The sequence below is a fragment of the Emys orbicularis genome, chromosome 22 (assembly GCF_028017835.1).
Source record: "Emys orbicularis isolate rEmyOrb1 chromosome 22, rEmyOrb1.hap1, whole genome shotgun sequence".
Taxonomy (NCBI): domain Eukaryota; kingdom Metazoa; phylum Chordata; order Testudines; family Emydidae; genus Emys; species Emys orbicularis.
The window spans coordinates 21,538,700-21,554,968 of record NC_088704.1 but is presented as its reverse complement, the minus strand read 5'-3'; positions in this window follow the sequence as shown (position 1 = coordinate 21,554,968).

The following is a 16,269-nucleotide window of genomic DNA, read 5'->3' as shown; positions in this document are numbered from 1 at the left end:
GTGACATGTTAGAGGAAAGGAGAGAGGTCAGGCTGAGGTGGGAGAGAGGGTATAATATATAGTGAATGAGGTTGTGGGGTCTGATTTGCAGAAGTCAGTGGGAGCTCATCACTGAACTTATAACATCGTAGAAAATGCTAAGAACTCTGAAAAATCAGGCCCTAGGTATCTTAAATTGGACGCCCACCATTTTGACAATTTTGGCCTTAAGATCTGTGCCTCAGTTCCCAATCTGTAAAGTGGGGAGAATAGCCCCTCACCTCAGGGGATTTTGTGAAGATAAATTCATTGATGTTTGTGAAGCACTCTGGTCCAAGGGTGGTGAGCGCCAGAGAAAAGTCCACGAGCAAGTGCAGAGTTTGGGGATAATGTGCAGTAAATGCCACAAAGGGAATGATGAGGATGAAAAGAAATATCCATCCAGTGAGCACCAGACATCCTGTGCACTGAATGAGGCAGGTGTCCTATGGGAAAAAATAGCATGTGATTGTGTAATTAAAGACTATCATACGCACAAGGGGCAAACTGAGGTTGCACAGGCAGCCTTTACATGGGCATTTCCTTACTTTTAAGTCCTTGGTTTTTCAACCTTAACTTTCTTTCTAACACAGTTTTTTTTTATATATATGTAACTGCCTAAGATGAAGATGGGAAGTTAATATGTGTTCTGTGACTGTGTGATGAATAGACGGGGAGGATAGATTAATTTGTTCCACCTGGGAAATGATCGGAGTGAGAAGCTTCTAGTTACCTGGACTGTGCATTTCTTAGGAGTGTGTGTTTGAGCGAAAGCAGTAAATCCTTTTGTATCCATTCTGAGGTGGGTTGTAACTAATTGGCTGCATTACTGATGTGGAAGAGTTATAATGGTTATAAGGCTAGATTATGGAACAGAAGGGAGAAAATTTACACAATGTTGCTCTGTTCACTTTGATACACACACACACACACACACACACACACACACACACACACACACACACACACACACACACACACACACACACACACACACACACTCTAAGTTCCAATGACTTTTTCCCCCAGCTTAGCTTTAATTAGATTCTATAAAACATTTCCAACTGAGAGTTCTGGTTCAGTAATTACTATATCTTTCAGGTTCAAAGAAACCAGCATCTCTCCTCTTAGTAATTTAACAGTACATTTCACACTTGAAGGGCTAAATGCCCTCCAGATTTTCCAATCCTTTCTAACATAACTGGAAGAGGTATTGTTTTTACTACTAGCAAAAGCAACCTTTTCCTTTGATCTCTTCACTGTAAATTTGGCTAACGGTTGGAATTATCCCCAGCACTGAGCACTAGGTGTGGAATCAAGTGACGAACATCCAGTCATTCTGTTCCCAAGTCAATCATTTGACATTTTTGAATGTGAAGCTCCCATGCCCATGTGAGGCCTGCCGTCTCACCAGAGCATGGAGAAAGGTTTTCATTTTATACTGTTGTACCTGAAAAGCCCTTCCTTTTAACCACTGCTCAAAATTGTGCTTTACCTAAAAGGAGGATCCTTCAAAAAAGACAAAACTTACAGAGGGACCAGATTTAAAACAGAGTAACGCCATGTGAGAACTGTCATCTCTGCTCATAGCTCAGTTATTTGTGTTTTTAAAATGGGCTCACAGCTATAGCTGGTTGGGAATATTTCATCTAAATGGTTTGGGTTTTTCTGACAGAAAATGCAGATGTGTCAAAACTGAATCTTTTTGTGGGAATGAATCAGTTCCAACAAAACTTTTGCCAGGAAGGTTTCTCAGGTCAAAGATGGGATTTTTAGTCAAAACCAGAGAGACCAGAATAACCAATCGGGGGTTGAATTTTGGTCTCCGACATCTCAGGTAAATGCCCTAATCCTGAAGCTATAGAGTCAACCTCTGTATAAATAAATAAACATGTAGTGGGTAACTAAGTGGCATATCTACAACAGGTGAGATTGAGAGTGGTTAAACCTGACCCATATCTCAGTTGATCCCCTAACGACTGGGTTTTTGGCTAGTCTGATCTCTCTTGTTCTCACTCTTGTTTTTCCTGAAAATTTTCAAAAGGTCTCAGTTTTGTCTCAACGCAGAACGAAACCAAATGCCAAAACTTAAATTTTCTACACAAAATGGAATTCTTGTTTTTCTGCCAGCCCTACTCACAGCCCATCTGATTCTCAGCTGTATCAAAACTTTGTCCTGTTGAGGACCACTTAGCTCTCTATTTGCTCTTGCAGTGCAATTAAAGAATCACATTTTCAGCCGTGGCTTCTGATTTTGTGGCTGTGGAAATACACTGAGTCTGTAGAATTGCTTGCTCATCCCTTTGGCCTGTGCAAACATTTGCCTCTGAAAATTGGCTAGTTAGGTGCAAATATTGGCAGATGCACAATTTTGTGAGAGCAAAAACTTGCATGTACTGCTTGGTGAATGCAAAACAAATTTGGTTTAACCCTTGCTTAAATTTCACCAGAAAATATCATGGGAAGGATGATGGTGTCTTCAGCACCTCTAAGATCAAGAAGAGCAACTGTCCAGGCTGCAAGGAATGAAGAAGTCTTATTCAAAGGTAACAATCTGGGACCAGCTAGCACATTCCTATTTCTACACCTGGCTCTTTCCCCCGCCTGTTTAATGCTATTGGTAAAGTTCCCCTTTCGTGACAGCTCCACAGTCCACATTTTGCTTATCACTCCTTTCCTCAGCTGCACTAAATAAGATTCAGCATGTCTCCAATACGTTTTCCCTTGGAAAAGCCTTGCTTCCTGATCCATCATAATCAGGGCTAAGAAAACACGAGCTGCAAAAAGAATAGACAGCCGCACGGCGAACGTTCGTTGATCTCCAAATGCAGCTGTAAGGTAGGAAAAGCTTCCATCAGCAGAGAGCTAATGAACTGGAGAGTTAGTGGGTGGGAGCTGAGGAGGTATAGTGCCAGGGAGAGGAAAATTACCAAACCTTCTCTCCCCTTCTCTGTTTCTTTGCAAATTTTCACTAGAATTCCCCCCAAGTCTCTTTTTCTGACCTGTTTGCTTTATGCCAGAACGACAGCTCTGGAGATGAGGCAGGCGCAAGATCAGGGCAAACTCTGCCGCCATGTCCTGCCATTGCGCTTCACTTCCGGCCTGGACAGACCCGGTCTAGGATCGAGGGCAGTGTGGGGCAGAGATTCAGTCCCCACAGCCCTTTCCATACCTGGCTTCTCAGCAGACTGGCAGCATGGGGCCATTTGGTGCTGGTTGTAGGCGCGCACACGCTGCAGGGCTTTGAATGATCAGAGGCAGCAGGCCTTTGCTGACTGTGCCTTTACCGCAGCACCATAGGACTCCATCAATGGGGAGAACCCCTTTCAGGCAGTGAGCAGATGATCTTACCGTATTTTCAGCTGGTTCCCTGCAGACTCATCTTGCAAGTAAATGGAGTGTGACAGAACACTTTGCAATCCGCACGGCAAGATGGGAGAATGTCGTCTTCAGTGACCTGAATAACATGCTTTGGTGCTCACTAACTACCTTCCCGGAGTGGGTCTGCCAGCCCATCTGAAACTGGCTTTTGAACTCTACATTGATTGCTGGCTTCAGACTTTGGTCAGCCGCTGGGGCTGCACTCGTGTGGCTTCGCAAAGCTGCCACAGACTAGGGTGACCAGATATCCCGATTTTATAGGGACAGTCCCGATTTTTGGGTCTTTTTCTTATATAGGCTCCTATTACCCCGCATCCCCTGTCCTGATTTTTCACATTTGCTGTCTGGTCACCCGACCACAGACTCATTTTACTGTGGCTCTCGCCATGACATCGAGGCTTTTTTTGCACATTGATAAATGATTTAAAAACAAAGCGACTTGCACCAGAAGGCCCATAGTTGGATTTCACCTATTTGCTTACTGGGCACAGGGGTTAAACTCTTTACTGGTGTAACTGGGCCCCGCTACATTGACATCAGTGAAGTTACATCCATTTGTATCAGCAGAGAATTTGTGTGTGGAAATGGAGGATTGGCAAAATCCAGGCACAGAATAATAACAATCCTGGTACAGTGCTGGTTCACAGCGTCTTCCTTCCAAGGATCTCAAATCCCTTTTCAAATGTCAGCAGTGAATAACATGCACTCGTCTGGCTGCCCTTAGCGCCTGCAATTACTGGAGTGCTGCTTTGGTGTTTAACAAGAGGCAATTAAGATTTTATTAAAACAGTCTGCAACAACATTTATACTTTAACTGGAAAACACACACAGATGAGTTGTTAGTGCCAAACTGTGAAGTTCACACCCAGGCCTCATGCTAGAATTGCTGGCCTGAGAAATGCTAATATGTGGCTAGCTACGGTCCCCGTACACACCTCTGACCATCCAAACGAGCCAGCATGACACTGGGGGAATTCCTCTGCTGCAGGGCTGGCAGAGGGCCAGCATTCTGTCCAGGGCCAGAACAGGGGCATGCGAGGGATATGTCTGGGAGTCGGGAATGGAGAGTAGAAATGGAATGGGTGCAGCCAGAATGGGAAGTGCTCTGCTCTTGGCGGGGCAACCGCGGATAGGCAGCCATTCATGGCTGCCAGAAAGTAGGGCAATCCTCAGGGCAGCTCTTCTTTATCCTGGGTCCTGCACTGGTCCTCAGAGGAGCCCAAGATTAGGGAGACGCCAAGATGGCATGTAGCCATCTTTGCCCCCTCTCTTGAACTGCACTTTATGTCCCGCATCAGAAGCGCAGCACAGAATCTGGTCCACTGCTCTCAGTGAGAGTTCATCTGTGTGGGGACTTTATACAAACTATCTATCTATCCATCCACTCATTTCTGCCATTCTAGAGTTACAGCGTTCTTTTACCCCAGTCCTTTAACCGTATTATAAGGTAAGAGAGAAACAATCAATCGTTCATGTTTTAGAATACTGGCCGAGTGACCTGGTGCATATATTTCACACGAAGTTTACACATAGAGCCATCTTCGGACTTCTTTGTTGTTAGACTCAGTAAGAATGCTTATTTCTTCTCTTCATTCTCGTATCCCTGGTAAAAGCCAGGAGTTTTGTAGGCCACTCTAAAGAAAAGCCAGCGCGGCTTGTTCTCTACACCCTCATCTCTGGCACAGTCATTTACACCACTGTAGAATGGGTGTAAAATGATGACAGTCTGATCTGGCAGGTGTTCACACCCCTTTCCCCCAGAGGTACATGCACACGTTACTGGAGAATCTGGCCCAATATCTTCATAGAATATTAGGTTTCCATAACAATGCCTGATTCTCCTAATTTACATCAACGTTGCACCAGTGTAACTCCACTGACTTCACTGCAGGTCCTCCTGATGTACACCTGTGTGTGTGAGTCTCCCTCGTGTCTGCATTTAGAAGTAACAGTGCTTGTGCAAGGGCTGGATCATTGTCAGTGGAAGTGATCTGCTGGGACAAACTCCCTAATTTAGCAACAACATTAACAGTAAAAAACAAACAAACCTCTGCTTTATGAACTGGATTAAGCCATAATGTCATCTGATCTGTGATAATTCCCCAATAACATTCCCCACGGAGGAACATTCAGCTCCTATAACCATGAGTGCAAGGGAAGATTTAGAAATGCCAAAAAGTAACAAGTGCTTGGAAGCCTCTAGTCATTGTTCAGAAAAGATTATCTCAAACTTTGGGACAATTGACCTTTTTATTTGCTCGGTATTCTTGTTCACACCCAAAGGTGTTACCTGCAGCAACACAAAACATACTGCAAGCTTCCAAGCCAGAGGTGGGGAATAGCCTTTGCAGTGGAGTTTTAACAACATCTTTCCTAATAAGGAAAGAAAATTCATTTAAAAATGGTAGAAATGTACTCTGGAGAGAAATTTAGCTTCATGGCAAAGCACTATTTGCTGGCAGTAACTATACATGAGCTTTAGGACATCCACATTATTCTTTAAGTATCTGGCTACTATAGAGGTGGTCAGCATTATACTGAGTTCTAATTCACAGCATTCATGAAGGAAGCAGATTAATGGGGAAATGGAATTAATTGTAACCTAATTCATTCCCCTTATACTGAGAGCTGCAGCTAATCCCTTTACAGGAAAAATAGTTTATTCTGAAAAGGATTGTGCCCTAGTGATTTGCAGACCCAAAAGAAAGGGAGTGTGAGGATGGAGTAGGTGTTTACTTGGGACGGGCAAACCTCAAATGAATTGAAGCTACTCCAAACTACCTCTGAGCTCTTGGAATGCAAAACTGGACAGGAAATCTTACCACAAGCATCTCTCTCCTGGTGTTTCAAGGCATCCGGTTCTGGTCCCAGACACAATCTGGAATGCAGAGGTATATGAAAATTGGGAAAAAAGAAAATGCTTCTGTCAGCTCTGCATGGATCTCCTCCCTTTGACAGGGAAGAGGGGCTCAGGATCAGTGTCCTCTATGGAGTGGGGACCGGATGGCCTATGGGTCACAATGAATTATGCATAGTTAATTCCTTCTCCCACACTGAAGGGTTAAAATCCATGTGCATTTTATATAACAACCTGGTACATGGATTGTGCCAGCTCTTTTTCAGATCCAAAGTCCAGAGTTTGGTCTGGAGACCAGAGGCCTAGCAAATAGTGATTAGCTAAGAGAAAAGCAGAATAAACAAGATAACATTGCCTTTGCTAAAATATGCTTGGTCAGTAGAAATGCCAGATGTTGAAGCAATAACTGAATAATTATGTTTCATCCAAAGTTTCAAATTGAACAAAGGATCCCTGTTCCTATTGTGTTTCTCCTGAAGGGAAAACAGTCTTCCCACAGATCCAACCTTGAGTTTATGAAAATTGGCACATGTCAGTATAAAGATATGGCATCCTTCCATCTCCCTTCCAAGGGACCAATGCCCTGCTTCAAGACATAAAGGAGACAATCTGTATTGTCATATACTCTCACTGTTTCTTTGCTTTAACCCCTAGGAATGTACCTGTTGGACAATCAAAGGAGTTGCTCCATTCCTATGGACCCCAAATCAGAATTCAACATATATATATATTTTATACTAATAACCTTTTATCAAAGTATTAATTAAATGTTAACTTGCTAACTTGAGACCATGGGCGGAGACATTATGTAACCTTTTAACCATTGGCTACTGTGCTATCTTGTCTTGCTGCAAAACCTATCCCGGGGTGTGGAACTGCCTACCCCGTCACTTTCCCCCACTCATGGAAAATCTATATATTCCATTGTAATCAATTGATTGACAGTGTCTCTGAGCCTAATAAGCAAGGTGACGCTCCGCCAGCACTGTGTGTAATAAACTCCTATGCTTGACCTCTACACGGTGTGGATTTATGTCCTTCACACACCCTGTAAATTTTCATCCCAAAAGTAATCTGTTTTGTGTTTGTCTGAGGTTCAGAAAAAGTTTGGCTCCTTTTTGTCCATTTTGACTGGAGCATCTACATTTCAGGAGAAGGATCAAGAAAAACTGTTCTCATGGCATTCCTGGATGGACTGGAAACAGGAAATCCCGCATAGCGATGAATGAAGAGGCGGCTTTTTTTCTAAGATTCCCACACCAGTTTAGCAGACTTAAGAAACTTGGTGGTTCTAGAGAAGTTTTCCATAAGCTCCAATCCTAAATGAAAATGGAAAGCCCATGCTCTCATTGTTCTGGTCCATTCTTTAGTTCCCAGCGGTTTGCTGCAGAGAAAATCCCCCTGTCCCTTATTTTCTAGTAATTCAGGGAGCTCCTCACAAATGAGCATTTGCTCTCATAGATGGGTTCTGATTGTGTTGCAAGGTAAATTCCCGGTCCCTGAGATGGGAGGGATCTTGTCATTAGCTGCCAGTGGGCTAAGCCCATGCCTCTTTCATGTCTATCTGTTAAGCAAGTGGAGATCAAAAGAGGCAGCAGGGGAGTGTGTGGACATGAGTTTGTGGATGGATTTGATATTGAATTTTCAAACGCAGAAGAAGCTGTTTATTTTTAAGTGGGTGTCCTTGGGGTATAAAATTACAAAACAGCAGCAAGAAGAAATGGGGATGAGAGAGGCTGGCACGGCAGGGAATGTGTGGAGGCGGCTGCGACTCAGGGCAGGCACAGCCGGCTCCAGAGGAGGGGCAGAGGAGGGCAAATGGGGATTAGAAGACTCCAAAAATCAAAGCTGAACCAACTCAACACAAAGAAACCATTCCACATCCGAGGGAAGCATCACAAAAGCATTGGGAGAGTTAACTGTGTAGGGACAAAAGACTGAATGTTTCCAGCTCTGATTTGTATGGAATTTTTTTCTCTAAAAAGACTAACACTCTGGGTTGAAGATTCCTATGGATCTGGATATACTCTACAACAAGTGAAAGCCTGCTGCACTCCATACAATTACTACACAGAGCTGGCTACGGACTATCCCTTCTGAACGAGCAGTGTTGGAATTGATGTTTTGCGTTATGTGCAGACAGTCTCTGTGATTTGAGTGGAGTTCATTGCAAGAGCAGCTGTAGATAAGAATCTGGGTCTCAGTTCCTCGTCTGTAAAATGGGGATAATAATCTTTCCTCTGTTTCTTCTGTATTTAGATTGTAAGATCTTTGGAGTGTGGACTGTCTCTCACTCCATGTTTGTACAGCATCTGGCACAATGGGACCTCAGTTACAAGTGGGGCCTCTAGGACTACTATAATAAATATCATCATCATAGCAAATGCTGGAGGCAGAAGCTGCTCTTAAAACCTTGCTCCGAGACATTTTGAGGAACACCCACTGATTGGGGAGAATTTTAGCTATTAGGGGAAAATGAAAATTAACCAGAGAAATAGAAACTTCTTTTAATGTTGCTGTCGGAAGGTTCAGTTAAAGAAGTGGGTTTTAAATTCTGCTTGACAGGTCCTGAGTAGGAAATCCATTAGAAAAAATTTTTCCAATGAAAAATTTAAATGAAAATGAAAATTTTCATTAACTTTTTTTTTGTTTTTATCGAAAAAACTGTAAACACAAACTAAAAAGTTTTCCATTTTTAATTTTTTTGATGAAAATCTATTTTTTCCACAAAAACATTCAGCTTTGTCAAAAAGCTATTTTCCATTGAAAAACTATTTTGACAAAAACTTTCCCACCAGCTCTGCTCCTGTGTTTCATGGCCATCACGACCATTTCCAGGCATGAATTCTCAGCTGATGAACCAATTGTCAAGAAAACTCTGCTGTCTGGGCTCGGGGTAGGCAGAGGGTTCCTTCATCCTGTGGGAACACAGCTGTGGTAGGAAGCCATGGACACACAAGACAAATCAGTCCCTTGGGTAACTTGGGCCAGTAAAAAAAAAAAGGGGGGGGGGCTTTGAAGATGCTGACTAAAACCTAAAATATGACTCATTATTCATAAGAACATAAAAATGGCCATACTAGGTCAGACCAATGGGCCATCTAGCCCAGAATCCTGTCTTCTGACAGTGGCCAGTGCCAGGTGCCCCAGAGGGAATGCACAGAACAGGGCAATTGAGTGATCCATCCCCTGTTGTCCAGTCCCAGCTTCTGGCAAACAGAAGTTTAGGAACACCCGGAGCATGGGGTGTCACAAGGAGCCTGTGAATCGAGTGGAGCATTGGAGTGATGGGGTCTCCCTGGCCAGTGCTGCAGAGCAGGGGCCTGCTATGTTGTTCCAACTGTATTGTTTTAAGGTGCATGGTTTCAGTGCAGAGCCGCATCTGGAGGTGAAGAATACATGGATAGCCCTGGCTACACCCCCATCGGACAGAAAGGGATGCAGTCTTCTTGCCAGCTGTAGATGGTAAAGGGAGTTTCTCATGGCTGTGGCTGTTCAGGTTTCCAGAGGCAGTCAGGAATCTAGGCTTTAAAATAACCAGAATGAAAGTCCTGGTTTGTAGTGGGGGAAGGAGTTTGGAGGAGGCTATAAACACATGGGAAGAAAGCGAAGCTGTTCCTCTCTGCTGGCCTATAGGGCAGGCTCACAAGTAGACGTGCTATGTGGTATCTGAGAAGCTGAAATCATTGCCCCCAGAATGTGCCCTTTTCTCTCCTCGTTATCATCTTTGTCGGGGGAATGAGAGTTTCCATCTCTCATAACGTTCTCTGGGAAGCAGCTGCAGACGGGGCCCTTCTGACCTTTTAGTTTTCTGTAATTTGATTGGCCAGCTAGCCAGCCCTGGTCTCCCCCTTTGACAGCCTCATCAGTTACTGGAAGGTTAATTAATCCATTTTCCTGAGTGGGAAACCAAAATGGGAAATGATGTAAAGCTGACCCTTCTCAGAGACAGTGTGCTGAGTACCACCATTACAATGCTACTTTCATTGGCATGACACAGAGAGATGTGCACAGCCGGCAGGGTAAGGGGGCACTGGAAAGAGCAGAAAGAAGAAAGAATTGTATCCAAGTAATAATGGAGGCTGTTCTCCCAGTGTCCTTGCTAAGCACTCTGTAATGCTCATGGGAGTTACATTGGGCACACACAGAGGTATCGGTGGCCGGGTGTGTTAAATACAACTTGTCCTAGCATCCTTACCAAAATTCCTGCACATTAAGTGATGGAAGTTCTATCTAGCTTGATGAAGAGAGTACAATTCCCTACAGAATTAACATGGAACTTCTAATGTCCATGCAGAACAGCCAGGACATCATTTTTAGAAGGGTTCAACAAAAAGACCCCACAAGCCGAACATTATAAACATCAGTTCATCTAACTGGGAAGGAATTAAAACTGAGCTGCCCCGCCAGTATTTGAACCTGCAGTCCCAGGGACTCTAAGAGCAGTTGATCCCCAAGTTCATTTAAGTCAGAGGAGGTGGCTGATTGTCTATCATTCCTGAAAATATAAATTCAAGGAATAGATTGGTTCAGTTCCTTCTTTGTCCAATTATTTTAATCCTTCTCTGCTGGAAACAGTTCCCATGTTTTTTTCTTCTCTGTTTCTTTAAGGAGGTGTAAAATATTCCTTGTTGGAGAAAGTCCTTTTTCGATTATTAATTTTTATTTCTAATATGGCAAAGATCTTCCAGCATCTGAATTTGGAGGATTTTATTATTTCCCCCCGAACACCTCTGCGTATCTTCCTGAAAATGTACTAGCAACTCGATAAAAATCTGTTTTAATGGGAACAATACTTGGAGGTATAACTGCCCTAACTTAATGGATCCTTTTAAGATAAAGGCTGTCAAATATCAGATTAAAAAACCTTTATACAACAAGAGCAACTATATTAAGTGTACTAAATCAAAACCAGACTGAAGGTTCTATAAATGAAACAATGTCTGTTAGGAAAGGTATTCTACTAGTTAGCGAAAAGAAAAATGAGATTTAGTAAAAAGAACAAGAAAAACTCAGAACCAGACATTGTTGTGTTCTAAGAAACCCAAGATGGCTCATGTGAGAAGCATCTTTAAAACATGGCAGCACTATCTATTCAGAATAAGGTGATGGGTTCCATTCAGTTATTCTCCACAGCCTTTAAGATCTAACATGAAAAATTGAAATGATGGCCTCAGCACTGAAATCAGTAGGTTTGCTGCTGCTGGACAGTGACCACCACAAACTTGGACTGAAGCAGAAAGACAAGCTGTGCCCAAGTCAGGGTGGGCATAAATCCAGAGACATGGGGCTTTTGTGGTGCATCGCAAAGTTTGGTCAAACTTCTTTTGTTACCCACATACTGCTGTAAGACTCTGTGGCTGATGCGTTCTTTTGTTTTGGCTGGACCTGGACCTAGACCTTTCCTCAACCCTCTGCTCCGAGACGGGATCTTAAGTGCTGATCAAATGAGGCAAAAGCCAGCACTCCATGGATGGGCATAAGGAAACAACCATCCCTCTTCTTCTCACTGAGGACAGCCCCAGGGAAACACCCAATCCTCTTCTTTGTCTTACTCGCTGGGGATGGGCTGCGGGAGTGTGACATGATTCAACATGTGATGCAAATGTCCATCAGTTGAGCTCACAATGGCTGAGTTGGTGCCTGACTCAAGTGGCTTGTCCAGGCCTGTGACTGAGGTGACACTGATGTTGGGGTTACTGCTTGCATGAGTGAGAATGAGACAACTCCATGTGATGTGCCCCACTTGGTTACTACAGTAGGATGCATCCCCTGGAGGCTTCTGGTGTCTCACTACCTCCTTTGGCATCAGGTATTTGGGCGTGGCAAGGAGTGAAATATTTTATAGCCCCATATCCAGAGGATGCTTAGTATTGTTGACACTTTGGATGGAAAGATTTGAAGGCTTCCCTGGGAGCAAGACTCCCATGATGCTTTGCAGTTCAGATGAAGTGTACTTTAGAGAGTGGAATTACCCCAAGTAGTAATCCTTAGCAGATTTTTAAAACTGCAAAGAAATTTCCTACAGTAATGTCCTAACTGCAAGATATGAAGTAAATTGCAATAGAACAGGGAACCTTGGCAATAGCCTGAGATCAGGAAATACGCGAGGACCAGAACAATACACAATAAGGGTGACAAGGGTCTAATTGCTCCTAAATCACAGGGGAAGCAAGACCACCTGTAGGCGGGATGCCGGCTGTAAGAGAATTACATGTGGAAGGTCTTCCAGAGCTATTGGCAACTGCATGACTCTCTGTGTATGTGCTGTCTTTACTAACTCTTAATCAATAAATCCAATCAAAGCTGATTTACCTGAGGTTTGTTATTATTAAACTAATCTGGACTGGAGAGAACCCCTCTCACAAAACATATAGTCACAATTAATTGATAACCAATAACTGATAAATACAAATGTAATTGTTAATTGATTATTGACAAATATTGATTGTTAATTATTAATACTATATACAGGCAATATCGTCAAAGAGTTAAACCTGGCACAGTTTTGTTTATAGCAGTTCTCACTGTTCTCCCTGTCCCTGAGCTCGCTCTCGTTGATTGCTGTTTCTACCCCGATCTGACATGTAGCTGAACTAATCCACCCCTTCCTTGCATGCAGCACAGAATCCCACAGAAGATTGGAGTGATGATATTATAAATATGATACGGGTAATTAATCTGTCTTCTGCTTCAGTGCCCTGGCAAGGATTTGGGCTGTGGTTTCTTTGCTTATGAAAATATACCAAGGTGACTACTCTTATGTGCTAGGCTATCACAAGATAACACACAAAGCATCCTGTTTCTGTTGCATTCATTCATTCATTCATTCATTCATTCACTTAGCTCTAGTGCTGGTGGAAGCTCTGGGCTTGGAGTGCTGGAGGCCTACATCTGCTGTTAAGAGCAGAATGGTACAGTAGAGGCAATTCAAAACCCCTCCCTCCATCAGTGCGACCGAGACCTGACCAAAGGGGTAAAGAGGAATTCATTTTCCATTAGTCTTTGGCCCCTCTGCTGAGTCTGCCAGCTGCGTGACCAAATAAATAACAAGTATAAGAAGAAATGGGCTAAGATTCAGAGTACTTCTTTCACCCAGGCCACCAAACAGCCATTAGTGGGGAACTATTTTCAGTCTCTAGTTACTTAAAGCCACACTGAAACCAGTGAGCTGTATATCCCATTACCAATCTTTTGAGACATCCATTAGGATTATCCCAGTGTTATTTGTTTGGGTTCAACTAATAACATGGCTACTACCATACTCTAGTAAATACCTGGAAATCCAGATAAAATACTAACCTGACTGGTTTGCCTGCAGCACGTGTGGGAGTAATAAATTGCTCATTTCCTTCTTCCATTCGTCTTCCCCTTTTTGTCAATGTTGCAAATTCTCCTAGTTAAAGTGAAACTGGGGAGCTATTGTTACCACAGAAGTAGATGAACAGACTGTAAATATGTGTCAAAATGTGCCATGCCAAATCTAGGTTATTTCCCTGCAAAGATAATTTCTCATCCTGGATTTAAAGTCAAACACAGCTTCAAAGTATAAACTGTTCAAAGAATTTTTATGGTCTTTGATTTGATTCCGCACATCCATCAGATTAAAGATTTGTACCTTTGTACCACAAATAAGGGTTTGCATGCAAATAGAGTCCAGCAGACAACAGTCTTTCCATCCTTTTTACTCTTGTTTTGGCAGATTAAAGCCACCCCTCTGAACAGAAGGATCCCTGCTCATGACTCAAGGGGCTTCCACTTTCCCTTTGTTTTCAGCCCTTGAGAGCTGGCTGGCCTGCAGAATGCAGGTGATGGAACATTTTGTCCCTCTTCTCATTTAGCTGACGAAGTGGGAGAAAGCCTGCCTCCATCTGATTTAATCTAATCTAACCCAGTCCACCCATGACATCTGAAACATGCCCTGCTCCTCCTACCCTGGGAAAACGGGGAGAGTGGCTTTCCAGCCTAGCCATCATCAAGTACATCTCCTGCAAGGTCACCAAATGCCCTCCCTTTCAGCCTTCACTGAGCACTGGGTAGCTCTTTTCAGTGCTGCTTCTCTGTAGGAGTGAAAGCCTCAGCCAGGTCCACCAGGGAAGGATGAGAGAGTGAACCAGCTATGCAGAAAAAAGCTTAATTTTTGCCAGGCTGAAATTCTGGGAGAGACATTTCCAGGCAAGGTGCACAGTATTGGGGAGGGAATGTCTGGGATTAGGGCTCCAATATTCTAGCCCTCTCGCCCCATTTCACAGTCTTACAGATGAAACCCACAGGGATCTGTAGACATGTCATGGGCATCTATAGAAATTAGCCTAAAATCCTGTAGAGATGAATAGAGAATGGATAAAGAACAGTTCTTTATTGTTTAACTGATTCCACAGGACTTCTCAGCACACTGCCTTTCAGGTGTCCCAGTCCTGGGTAATACGATACTAACCTATATGGCATTACAAGACGGAGCCTCCCCTCTTCAATCAGCATGTAGGACATGGTACTCACTGTACCTGTTTGCACAGACTATCCATTTCCTTGTGATAAGAAAAGTCTGTAGAGGCTTGACCCTGCCCTGTTTCTTATAAAATATTCACTGCTACAGAACCAGAGGTGCTGTCTTAATAAAAATGCCCAGCTGTGTAACGAAACTCATCCATCTAAAAGGCGGCAGGTGGAAAATATTTCACCAACGCGCCCCCTTTGAGAAAGCTGGGGCTGTGGATCGTTAATGAAGTGTGTGCTCAGAGGAGAGACTAGACTGGAATAGCTTTGTATCAGGGAGAGAGAACCCCATTGTGAGGCAGCCACGGATTTGCTGAATAAGGGTGATTGACAAGGTTATTTTTACTCATCAGAAAAAAATGAAAAATGAGTTACAATACCTCGAAACAACCTTCCCTTTTCTTTGCAGAGCTAGTCAAGGCTGAGCTTCTGCAGCTCATCCGGAATATAACCTCTAAATATCTTATCAGAGCTCAGCTCTTCATAAAGTGGAAAGAGGGAAAAGCCAAGGGCTTCTTGAATAAGAACTGGTCCAACAGATTTTGGTTGTCAGATAAGACAGTGTCTTGGTTACTGAACTAGCCTGTCAGCAGCAGAGATACAGGGACCCTATTCTTCATCCGAAGGAAAAGCCATGGTAGTCTCCCTGATTTTGGCTGTCAAGTGGTTAGATCCAAATTGCTTCTCATGCCTCATTGCCTAGGAACCTATGGATGTTGCAGTTTTACACACACACCCCTCAAGTTTATTGCTTGCAGCCCGAGATCTGCAAATGTGAAGACAGGATGAAGTCCTGCTTGGATATCTGAGCAAAAAAATAACCTCACTGTTTTGCAGCTAGCCTGGAGTTCTAGAGGCATTAGTGAATCTGTGAAAAACTGGCATGTGCTACTTTAATGTGTTATCCACTGAGGTGGACTAGCTCACTTGTTCCTCTATAACTTGTTTTACATGCGCATGGGTACAGTGATGATTGGAGAATGTTAACACATTGCACCTTTCTAGAATTGAATTAAAGCAGTTACCGGTAATTAGGCATGACTGATCAGGCAAGGAATTTTTGATCATCCAGCAGATTAAGACTCCAAATATTGTTACATTCTTTCAGTCCCAACATACTCAAGATCATATCTAGACATCTGTGCATGGTTGAGACTCAATATACTGTGGTCTCATTTTTAGTTTTATGTTACAGTGGTGTTGCCTCATTTTGTATATTTTAAGCTGGGTATCTATGGGAGTGTGTAGGTGTAATGGTTTGTAATCATTTATTGCAAGAATGTTTGGAGAAATGGAAAGATTCTTGGTTTTGTTTCTATATCAGATTTTGGTATTTAATCATTTGATATTAGTACCTACCTTTCTTTTCAAATGGGATGTTTAGCCTTTTTATCTCTTTGGTTTCTTTTCATATACTTCTCTTTGGGGATTGAACAACTTGTAAATACAAACTCGTTTTTACAAATAGTTATTCAGAGCTATACAAAGAGAAGGTCACTATCATCTAAAACATCCTG